We start from the raw sequence: 11,319 nt of genomic DNA on the forward strand, positions 1-11,319 counted from the left end.
AACTGACTGTAACATTCTCCAATTGTGAGTAGCGTATGTCCAAACCATATTCCAAACCGCGTTTCAAGGATATTTCTAGCGAATTCCCGGCTAAACGGCAGTTGGCGGTGACACTTGGCGGTTACTCCATTTTTTATTTACCGTTCGGCGGGCATTTAGGCTAATTGCTGTTCCGCCACGGTCAGAATGGTGTACCTCGCATCGATCTGTACGGATACTACGGATTGCGATTGTACGAGGGTAGATATATCCGATACAAGCGTATGCACTTGCACCATGTACTTCCCGCAGAGCGACCGATAGCGGCGGCGGAACGTAATAGGGTGTCAACTCCCTCCCATTGGAGTTGCAACGCTTGTTCGAGCACCACTCCCGTCTCGGTAGAATTATTTTCTTGCGCTCCAAAGATGTCTTTTGAAAGGGCGAACTTTCTGACAGCAGCAACCTAACTAAGGAACGAAGTTTCGCGGAGACAAGGCTTCCGAGGCACAATCCGCGCTTAAACCATATCGCCTCGTTTTACGAGGAGCGACGCCATTCTTTTTCCCCATTGGTAGAACCTTCCGTCTCGACAAAATTCCGTATGAAATCCCGAGAAATACCACGCTCACGGATATTCGAAATTCACGCGGATGGTAACTCGTATATGTCGCGTAATGTTCGGAATTTTTCCAGTTTTATTCTATTCGAACAAAAGCATGTATTGTAACTGTAATAAAAATTATTTTGCTCGATTCGATTCATGGATGAGATTGCTCGAGTTTGTATTGTGCGATTATTTCATGTCAAATTAGTGTTGTCAAAGTTTATCTTTATTAAAAAGTCACGTCACGTTTATTGAGTTACGATTAAAACTGCAAGCTACAAACTATTTTTCATGTATGACATGTAAACGTTCTCGTAATGGTTGATACGATAACGTTTATGTATATACACATGGGTGATCGAAGGATATAACGAATTGCCATTTGGTATTCAGGTATATTGCGATCCGGTTAGCATGAACGAATTTTCTTTTTAATAGGAGAGCCGGACCGATCCGGCGGAAATATGTTTGTGGATTTTTCGTTTTAGTGTACAGACTGCTTTATGGGGTGGGTATTCCACGTATCGTCGATAAATGGTAGAAGTATAAAAATTCCAAATGTACAAATCGATATATCACACGTATTTCGATCTTGCATCGATTCGCATACATGTACATTCCTATGGCAACATCACAGGCTTTAATGCTATAATATATATCGTGCTCGTGAGTCTCTATAATGCTATCCATAGTTACCGATGCATGCAATTCATATCAATGGCTCTTTTCCTATCACATTGAACGTCTTACATCTGTTTACGAGCACTTTGCCCGTTCTTGAATCTCGTTAATTCGAATATTACTGTGGCGCTAATATAGAGTCCGTCTTGCAATAAAGTTGTGCCAGTATCCTGTATGTGTACGCTGCCCCGTAAGCGCTTCCGATCGCTTAACTTTTGATACATATACACATCTTACTAGCTAATGGATTTCACGCTTGCATTACTTCAGATCGATATACAGTTGGGTGAACGTATTGCTCCGGTTTGTGAACTGGAAATCTATGATGAGACGCGTTACGATGTACTATTCTGCAATCGATGAAAAATCGCTTAACTTCTCATTATTCCTAAATGCTTCTATAAAGACTAAAAACATGAGATCGAGATATTCTTACATTATATTAATTATATTAACGATAAGAAGGCTCAACTATTAATAGATTAATATTTACATAAGAACATAATCTTATTACGATTATAAATAATTAAGATATAATTAAGATAATTTATTAACTTTTTTCTGTTAGAGAAGCTTACATAATTTTACACTATATAGTTCGTAAGAAACGTTGCAAATAAACTTTATCTGTGGCATTGTCCTTAGAATACGACATTAAATTTAGTTTTTATTTCCGTGATAAAGCTGTAGGTAAAACCGAAAGATCCTCAGGCGACTCATTCCTTTTCGCTGTTCCGCCAAGAGGTACGAAGATGTAATTAGATTCATTAAAACTAACTCCACGAGGCTGCTCATAACCGTAATATTTCGGAGAGTGACAGTCCATTCTTCAGCAAGATTGAATTACATCGACATAAATAATTGAAAAGACACTGGGCATTTATTTTTAAGCATGTATTTATAGTATTACTTATATATAGTACAATCATTATTTTAATTATGTTTCAACAGCGTATCAAATGAAATACTACGAATGAAGTTTTGTATTTTGGGATATGGATTGAAATAATCACACTTTGACAGAGAGATTGGTTTATTGACTCCCCTTAGGGTTAGAATATGATATCATCTCGTTATTCTCATGACACACTTCTATACAAAATTGGTCCTAATCAAATACACTACCATTAGAATTAAAGATTATAACTAACAAGCAAGACAGAGAGGTTAAAAACTTATAAATATTAATAACTTAATTATAAAATAAAAATTAAAAAATATTAACTTAAATATTTAATAACTATTATAAATAGATACTTATAATTATAATAACTTATTAATTATACTGAGCACGTTTGCGCTTTTTCGGGATAAATTATCTTTTCAAATCCTTCTCACCATAAGATGTACTCATAGGAAGAGGGATGTAATATTAATTAATCTTCGAAAAATCAAGAAAACAAATCCGTCTTGTGTTAGTTACCGCTAATAATTATACTAACTATCTTTTGTAAAATAAATATTATTATTTTGTAAAATAAATATTGTGAAATATATTTTGTTTGCTGTATTTCAAATTAACAAACAATTGATACGCCATCGTTAATTGAATCATTCGATTCGATAATTGGTATTATTTTGTATTCTGAATTTGAAAATAATAGGCAATAATTTTCATTTAGTATCACTTTAACTCTTTTAGAATGATATGAATCGCGCCAAATTTTATTAAATAAAAATTTATTGATTGAATGCAATAATTATGCTTGTGTAAAAGAACATTAATTAAGATATTAATTAAGTTAATTATTACGGAGTAGACTCTGTAAAGGAACAATTTAATAGCGAAATATGAATGAGAAGAATGCTATCTGTTTGAATTTAATTAGAAAACGTTTGGAGAATCCAGTTTCCATTGATCGGATACAATCCAATTGATTCTGGTATATCGAATAATAGGGACCGAACAATAGATTCCTCGATTCGCTTTCCTTCTTCAACAAATGTTGTTAGACTTCTGGTCTTCCCGTCGCTTTATAATACTAATGTAAACGATGATGTTTAGTGATACATTATTACCAGCGTAATAAGTCTTGATGAAAGTAGTGCTATCTCTGAGAAATTTATATCTGGACGAATCAATATCCTGAACTTTTTACATGGTTTACTTTTTATTAAGCGAAATGAAGACCATTGATTCTCAATTTATATCTACAAGTATTCTAGAACTTTCTATTGTTTACTTTCTTTGATCTAAGACATTTATTTGTATAATTTCGGAAATTAATATACTAATATATTTTATAAATAATTTAATAATATTCAAATTTATATAAAATATTTTTAAATATTTTATGAATACAAAATTATTAAATAAAATTAATAAAAAATAAGACTGAGATAAAAAAGAATACAAAAATATATGTTTTACGTTTATGCAGTTTTAGGGGAGAGTGACCTAAATCGGACTGTTCCAAATAAGATCTTTTTAATTTAAATGATGAATACGATTAAGCAGATTTGCGTGTTATTTATAATGTAAAGTCCTTATAAGATACCGAATATGTAACAGCAGTTTGCCAGTTTTTTGTCATAATTATTATAGAGTAAACGCAAATATGTATTTTCAACCACCGCGCCTCATGTGAAAATTAAAAAAAATCCTTGTAATGTTTTACAAGAATTTTCTTTTTTAAAAAAATTTTTAACATTCTTTAAATAATTTTTTATTTAAAGGATGTTAAAAATTTGAAAATTTATTGAAGATAATTAAAGAGGGTAATTCAAAAATATCGAGCTGTTTTGTAATCACTTTTGTAAAATTTGTTCCAAAGGAACAATTTGTTCCAAAGGAAAATTTGTTTGAAAGAACCCGTGTCCAAATCGAATTTCTTTTTGGGTGTTCAAATCGGATCTACAATAGATAACTTATAGACCTAATTGGCCGAGATTTAGTCAAACAAGGAATTAAATCAGTAAAACATCATGAGTCATCAGACTCAGATTGAATTTTATTGATTTCAATTTTGTCAAACATACGTTTGTAAAATTGCTCATTTTTACTCAATACTAACAAAAATACATTAAAATATTTAATTCTATCTAAAAGTCCATAAAAATAAGAGTGTCTAGGTATTTGGACTAGGGAATAGTCCGATTTAGAACTATTAGTTCCAAAAATAAAACGTTTTTACATTTTCCATTATAGTTCAACATAGATGAGAAATATATCAAAATGATCCAAAGCAAAAATGAAGGGAATTAAATAATCTTTCCAACGATATCTTCGATTTTACGATCAGATTTTATTTATGCCTTATAGAGAGCAAACACCGCAAATAGGTTCAATTTACCTTACTCTCCTCTAGTTTTCTATGAATGGCGATTTTAATTTATTTGAAAAGTATTTAAAATTTGTGGTATCATTTAATGCGATAGATTTTGTTTGTAGCTGAGAAAAGTATTTGAATGCTTTTATTCTTGTATAAGTATTATACATATTCTTGTATTATAATTATAATAATGTATAAACTTTGTCATCGTCGATCGAATATTTTCAGAATAATTTCATGCGACACTAAATACTGTATGTACAAAAGCGTAAGTGATATTATATTGCGTAAATAATTCAACTACAAATTAAATATTGGAAACTCAATTGAATAGTATTGTGAACATATTGACATATAACATGAATGTATAATTCTTGAATTTTAAGCCACGCTTTAAATGTGCGTTTGAAGGATTATGTAGATCTTTCAAAAGAACCGACATAACACATAAATAATCCGAAGAGAACAATATAAAATGTAATTTTTAACGAGAGTTTTCTCATCCAAATATTCAAAATAGAACAGAATACAAGTTACATTCGATATTTTCTCATTTTATGATTTATTTTATGATCATCAAAATGATTGATTCAATTGAGATGACAGCAACGAGAAATATATATTCTCAATATTATATAATAAAATAAAAGTGATCTAGTATAATTATAATTCTCTGTGGTAGTAATCTAGTTACTCTAAAAGTAATCTAGTTACTCCAAATTAAAATAAACAGTGCATCGTATCTTGATTTTAATTATGCAGCTTGTCATATTCGTAAATGTGTCAGATATGGAATTCATTGTGTAAATTCCATAAATTCTAAACTTAGATTTTGAATTGAATTTTAAACAGGAATCTGCCTGAAGGGATTGCCATATTAATTGCAACAATATAAGTTTGCTATGATTTATTAAAGAATTATAATATTAATTAAGTGCAAAAGTTATTGGTTTAATATTTATATTACGTAAAATATATTCAGCGAAAAATAAAAGAGTTCTACGCAATCGATCTAATTGAGCGATAAATCAATATGCGTTTAATTTCTGGATTTGACATATTTTCCCTCAAGAGTTTTCTCAATAAACTGCGTTTTAGTTTTCTCCGCAGCCTGCTGCTGTTTTGTTCCACTTGTGTTTCTCTCATGCTTACAACTACAATTACTGGCTAATGACTAGAATACGTGGAATCGATACTGGAAATATACAAGCCACACGGCGTACGAGCCGAATCACAATGTGTGCCTCTATATGTTTTGTCTCTAATTTTGACTATATTTGTTTATACAATTAACAGAGAATACATCGAATAAACAATTGTTTGCAGATCCTTCAACGCTTTCCATTTACATATTAACAATGTGCTCTAATATATTTATATATTCGAAATATCGTTGCACAAAATGTGAATATATTGTATTTTTAGGTTAGTATGTACACTCTAGGCTAATTTGGAAACATTTAAAAAAAATTGGTATTTTTGAAATTATTTATTAAAATATCTATAATAAAATATGTTTTTTAAACAATTTTTTACATCTAATAATTTTACATCTAATAATTGTTTACTGGAAGAATTATTGTTAAGAAAACACATTGTTATGAATATTTGAGTGAATCGAAAAATGTTAATTTTGAAAAATATTTTCAAAGTTTTGATTTAAATATATTACGTGTACAAGTTGTACCACGGAAAGATATCGAAACTAATTAGCTATTCAAATGTATTCAATGTAAAAAACAAAAATTGTGTTGAAATGAGGAAAGTCTGTAATTTTTAATGCATATGAATAAAATTTAATAAAATGTTTGTATGTAAGTTTGTTTTCTTGGAATAGTCATATGTGAATATATTTATAAGTACAATTTATCAATTCTGTAGACTATGCGCCGATTCAATTTGTCGGTTAGATGCTAGTAGCATTATTTTTAAATCAACGATCAATTAATTTATGAAATTATTATTTAGTTCCATTATCAGATTATTATATCAGTTCCATGACTGTGTTTCAAGTTCAACAAATCGTCGCACAGTCTATAGAATTGATAATTGTACTTGTATATTCACATATGAATATTAGCAGCACCAAAATTCGCTTTGACCGAAAATAGCTTTCTTCTCTTGTTTATGTTTATATATTAGCCTGTTGATTACATGGTTAATTAATAATAAATGCAGTCAAAATTAGAGGTGAGATAACATAGAGGTACATGGTGAGATAACATAGAGCTACATTGTAATTACGCTACGCTGGTCATACATATTTCCAGTATATATATATATATATATATATGCATATACATATATGTATATATACACAAGATGTTCCAGAATGATCGCTAAATATTTCATCATCTGGTAGAGACTAAACTGAGTCGAAAAATTCATAACAAGATATTAATTATTAAATATCGCCGAATATTGATTTTTTCAATAATTTTTTTACTCAAGTACTTTACAGTACTTTACTATCAACTTTACAGAAAAACAGCAAGTGACAAAAATTATTTATTTTTTTCTCATAGAATTCTGAGAATTTTAAAAAATTTTTTAAGAATTTTTCGGTACCACATTTTCTCATGTTAGTAGTAAAAATAGTCAATAAGAAAATATAATACTAAAAAGTTAATAAAAAATTCTAAAAAAATTTTAGAGCTCTATGAGAAGAAATAAACAATTCTCTTACTGTTTTTCTGCAAAGTTGATAGTACTTGAATAAAAAATTAATGAAAACCCATATTAGTCAATTTTTTTATTAATTAATATCTTATTAACTTTTGACTTTTTGACTCAATTTAGTCTGCTCTATCAACATATGAAATATTTGGCGGTCATTCTGGAACACCCCGTATATATATTTTTCTAATAATTATAAATCAAACATTTTATATATTTATTATACATATATTTATATAATTTTAAAAAGATTTATGTATATATTATGTAATTATAATTTAATTATCACACACATATCAAAGATATTTATCGTAATCTCCAATGCGTTTAAACTTGATGTAACGAGCAAAGTAGAGGTCATGAGTATTATCAGTGTCACAAACGAAGATACGATACCGTTTATTTTCGATACTATTTACTGCCACTTTCTGTTCGTATCTGAAAATGCCAAGGTACAATGCGCGTGTATATACCACCAAAGCACTAGAGGTAATAGGCTATAGGCTTCATAATAGCTTTGAGATTGTTGCATCTACGAAATTTCCCGGGGTTGGGCATGCACTTAAGCAGCGTGCAAGTATGCAGGTTATGTGAGGCGATACATTTTCAAAATCGTTTTATCAACATTATCTGTTCTCTACTCAAATTACATGGAAGGTGCAATTTATAAGAATAATGGAATTAATTATTGTAAAAGGAATTAATTATTGTAAATGGAATTAATTATTATAAAACATATTTCTTTTGTTTCTTTAATTCTCTAAATAGTTCACAGCCACAGCTTTTAACCATTTAACAGGATCTCGAGATGACTGACCTTTGATATTCAGTTTTAATTTTGGGAATAAAGAGAGATCATGCAAGAAATAAAGGAGACTAAATTTAAAGAGGAGGGAAATTGCGAATGAACGAACTAAAGTGCTTTTTTAGCCAAAAATTCATGAACTAAAAACGTTAAACGAGTAGATGCATTGATATAAGATTCAATTTTCTGTAATTTTTGGATAAAATTATTGTATAGATCTTTATTATGCAATTTTCTTCAGGAATGTTTCAGTACCTAATATTGTTTTACAGTTTGTCTGTTTGATATAACTTTTTTACAAATAATTTAACAAGAATCAATGTTCTTCTTTGTCATTTTGTAAGACAACACATAGTTAGAAATAATAATAAAAACCAAATTTAGCAAATTTAAATTTTCTATTGAAAGTAAAAGAAAAATATATCTTTTGTATCATTGTTATCATTCTTTTCTAATATTATAATATTTCAAAAATAATTTCATTATTTTCTCATATCATATTTTGTATAGTATTGCATAATTATGATTACATTATTTTATGTATAAAACAATTCTCTTGCAATACTGCAAAAATTTTTTAAATAGCTATAATAATTATAAATTATTTTGAACTTTTAGTCCTTATATCAATTTTTAATATTAAATAAATTATTATATGTATATCATGTTCTATTTTCTTAGTTATGAAATATTGTAAATTAGTCAAATTTGATGAAAAACAGGACAGCGAAGCAATGCATATATTTTCTTTTATGTATGCCTTAATAGGCTTTTGTATGTGAGTGTGTTGTGGCATATGAGCTGGCATTCACACAGAATAATAAAATGATCCTGTTATTTTCTCTCTAAATTTTCTTTTTTTTAATCCCGCTTATAGTTCGCGACTAAGCTTTATAGATAAAAGTAATATTATTACGCACGTTAATTAATAAAATTTTTCCAAGAATCTTCTCAGAAACCTCAATCTTCGTTACATTGTATTATTACGCTTTATGATTAAAGTTAAAAATTTGATCACATTAAATGTAATTATTATCTTTAACCTAAGATGTTCTTGACTGACTCCTTAGGTTAAAGATCTTGTTAAGAAAGTGTGTAGCATCACATTTTCGTTGTTCTGCAAAGCTTTACAGCGGTAGTATCTTAATTAACGCTGATGCCGCGTGAGATGTGAATTCCTTTCACAAGAATTTATCCTCCGCGACAAATCGCGCCGCTAAACTATGCTAGGCAACGTCTTGCGCCAGGCTATCGTTCGCCACGTCATGATAACTATCGTTTATGCATTAATCAAGTTTTCGATCAACAAGTTCTTGAGCAACTTGTTGCTGTCATGCGGTGGCTATTTTACGCGCCAGTAATTATAAATTATTAGACATTTAACTATGTCTTAACTATACTTGACTAAATAATAAAATTTTGCGTGAAATTTAATTTTCCACATGGCGAGATAAGCAAGATATTAAGACCTGATCAGAGATGGTTTTAGACATAAAATAATACTTGAACTAGTATATTTTTGAGAGATATTTTCGACTATACATTTTTCTCACACAGAACGATTTACATTGCAAAACTAAATCTAAATTTATTTTTCTCAAAACTAGATAAAAAAAGAACGTTGTAAAAAATTGTATTTCTTCTATATTCAACTTTCTGTATTTTATTTTAATATTAAATGATTAAAAAAAGGCAAAGTAAATAAGTATATTATAAAGTACGAGCACGTGTAAAAGGCAGAGAACGAAAAAGCGAGAGGAGGTCAAAACGTAGCTCAGCGTGACAGAAGACTTAAAGTCAACCACGAGCGTGACTTATAGAGCGAACGAGGTCGCGCACTTACCTACTTGCGTGTTCGCTGCTTTCATTGTCACCCTTCGCATGCAATTGTAAACCGAGCAATGTACATGTATTCGAATTAATCTCAAGGCATCGTCTATGCGAGAGATGACCGGCATAATACGTGTCGTATCTTCATTTAATTCATGAAGGATTTCACTCTCAAGATCGTAAGTCGTTACCTAAGTGCTCCTTCGACGTGAGGACTTCTCCTCTTCTCTGCTTTATCTATCCATTTTCCGTGTCCTTCCTCTCTTATTGTTACACTATGTGATCATTCGGGTCAAATGTTTCTCAATTTTATCTGACGTGACTAACGTTAGCATGCATCCCTTTCCGCGAGGGAAACAAGTTTTCTATCGTCTTGGCGAATGTTAAAAAGTTTTCCCGCCGTGCGATTCCCAAAGGATAGTAATCGATACGAATCCTTTCCCAATAGCAATATTTAATGCAATAGACATCACCGTCAAACTAACATGACATACACACACATTGTAATACAGTTTCTCTTTCTGATTTGTTTTAGGTAAGTCCGTATGCCGATGCTTTTGTTTGAAACTTAATTTCCATGGAACTTTGCTTATATGGTGAGTACTTAATGTAATGTCGAAAGTCGAGAATATTTTAATAAGCAGTATGAAATTGACATTTGCTAAATATTCTAACAAACTTCCTAACCGTAACTACTTTCTAACAATAATAAAAAAAGTTTTCTATGCAGAATATGAATACGGAACTGAAAAGAAATAAATTCCATGAAATGTTTGAAAGCGTTGCTAGTCATATCTCTCATAATCACTCAGGACTGATTTACACGATACTTTTTTACCAACAAGAAGCGAAGTAGAAAAGTAGTAGCTAAAATAATATAATTCTATAAATTACAAGGGGAGAGTGGAGGAAATATGAATACGAGATAAACGCGATACTGTAATACTATATTGTAGTATTATATAATTGAACCCGAAAATTATTTTGTAAAAATAATAAGTTACAGTTATAGTTTTTCTATTAAAAAGTAATTAATTGCAGTTATAAATTACTAATTCTAAAAAGTAAAGAGTTGTTATTTTTTTATTAATTTTTTGTATTTTTTTTGCTATTTTAAATATAAGAATTTTATACATTTTTAACATTATTAAATTATTTTATTTTAATTAGTAATTGATTATATTAATTATTGAATAATTGATTATATGTTATATTATTTATAATAAATAAACAAACCCAGTTAAAAAATAAAACAGATTCTGCATTGTTCTACGACGATAGCACAAGAGAGGGGAGGGGGAGGGGGAGATAGGGAGGGGGATAGAAGAGAGAGAGAGAGAGAGAGAGAGAGAGAGAGAGAGAGAGAGCGACGTACGGTTACGTATATTACTTTAATTAATTAATTAACTTAAATTTAATTTAGTTAAGTTAATTTAATTAATTAAACGTTTAAAACGTTTTAAATTTAA

Source organism: Atta cephalotes (assembly GCF_000143395.1).
Source record: "Atta cephalotes unplaced genomic scaffold scaffold00012, whole genome shotgun sequence".
NCBI classification, from domain to species: Eukaryota; Metazoa; Arthropoda; class Insecta; order Hymenoptera; family Formicidae; genus Atta; species Atta cephalotes.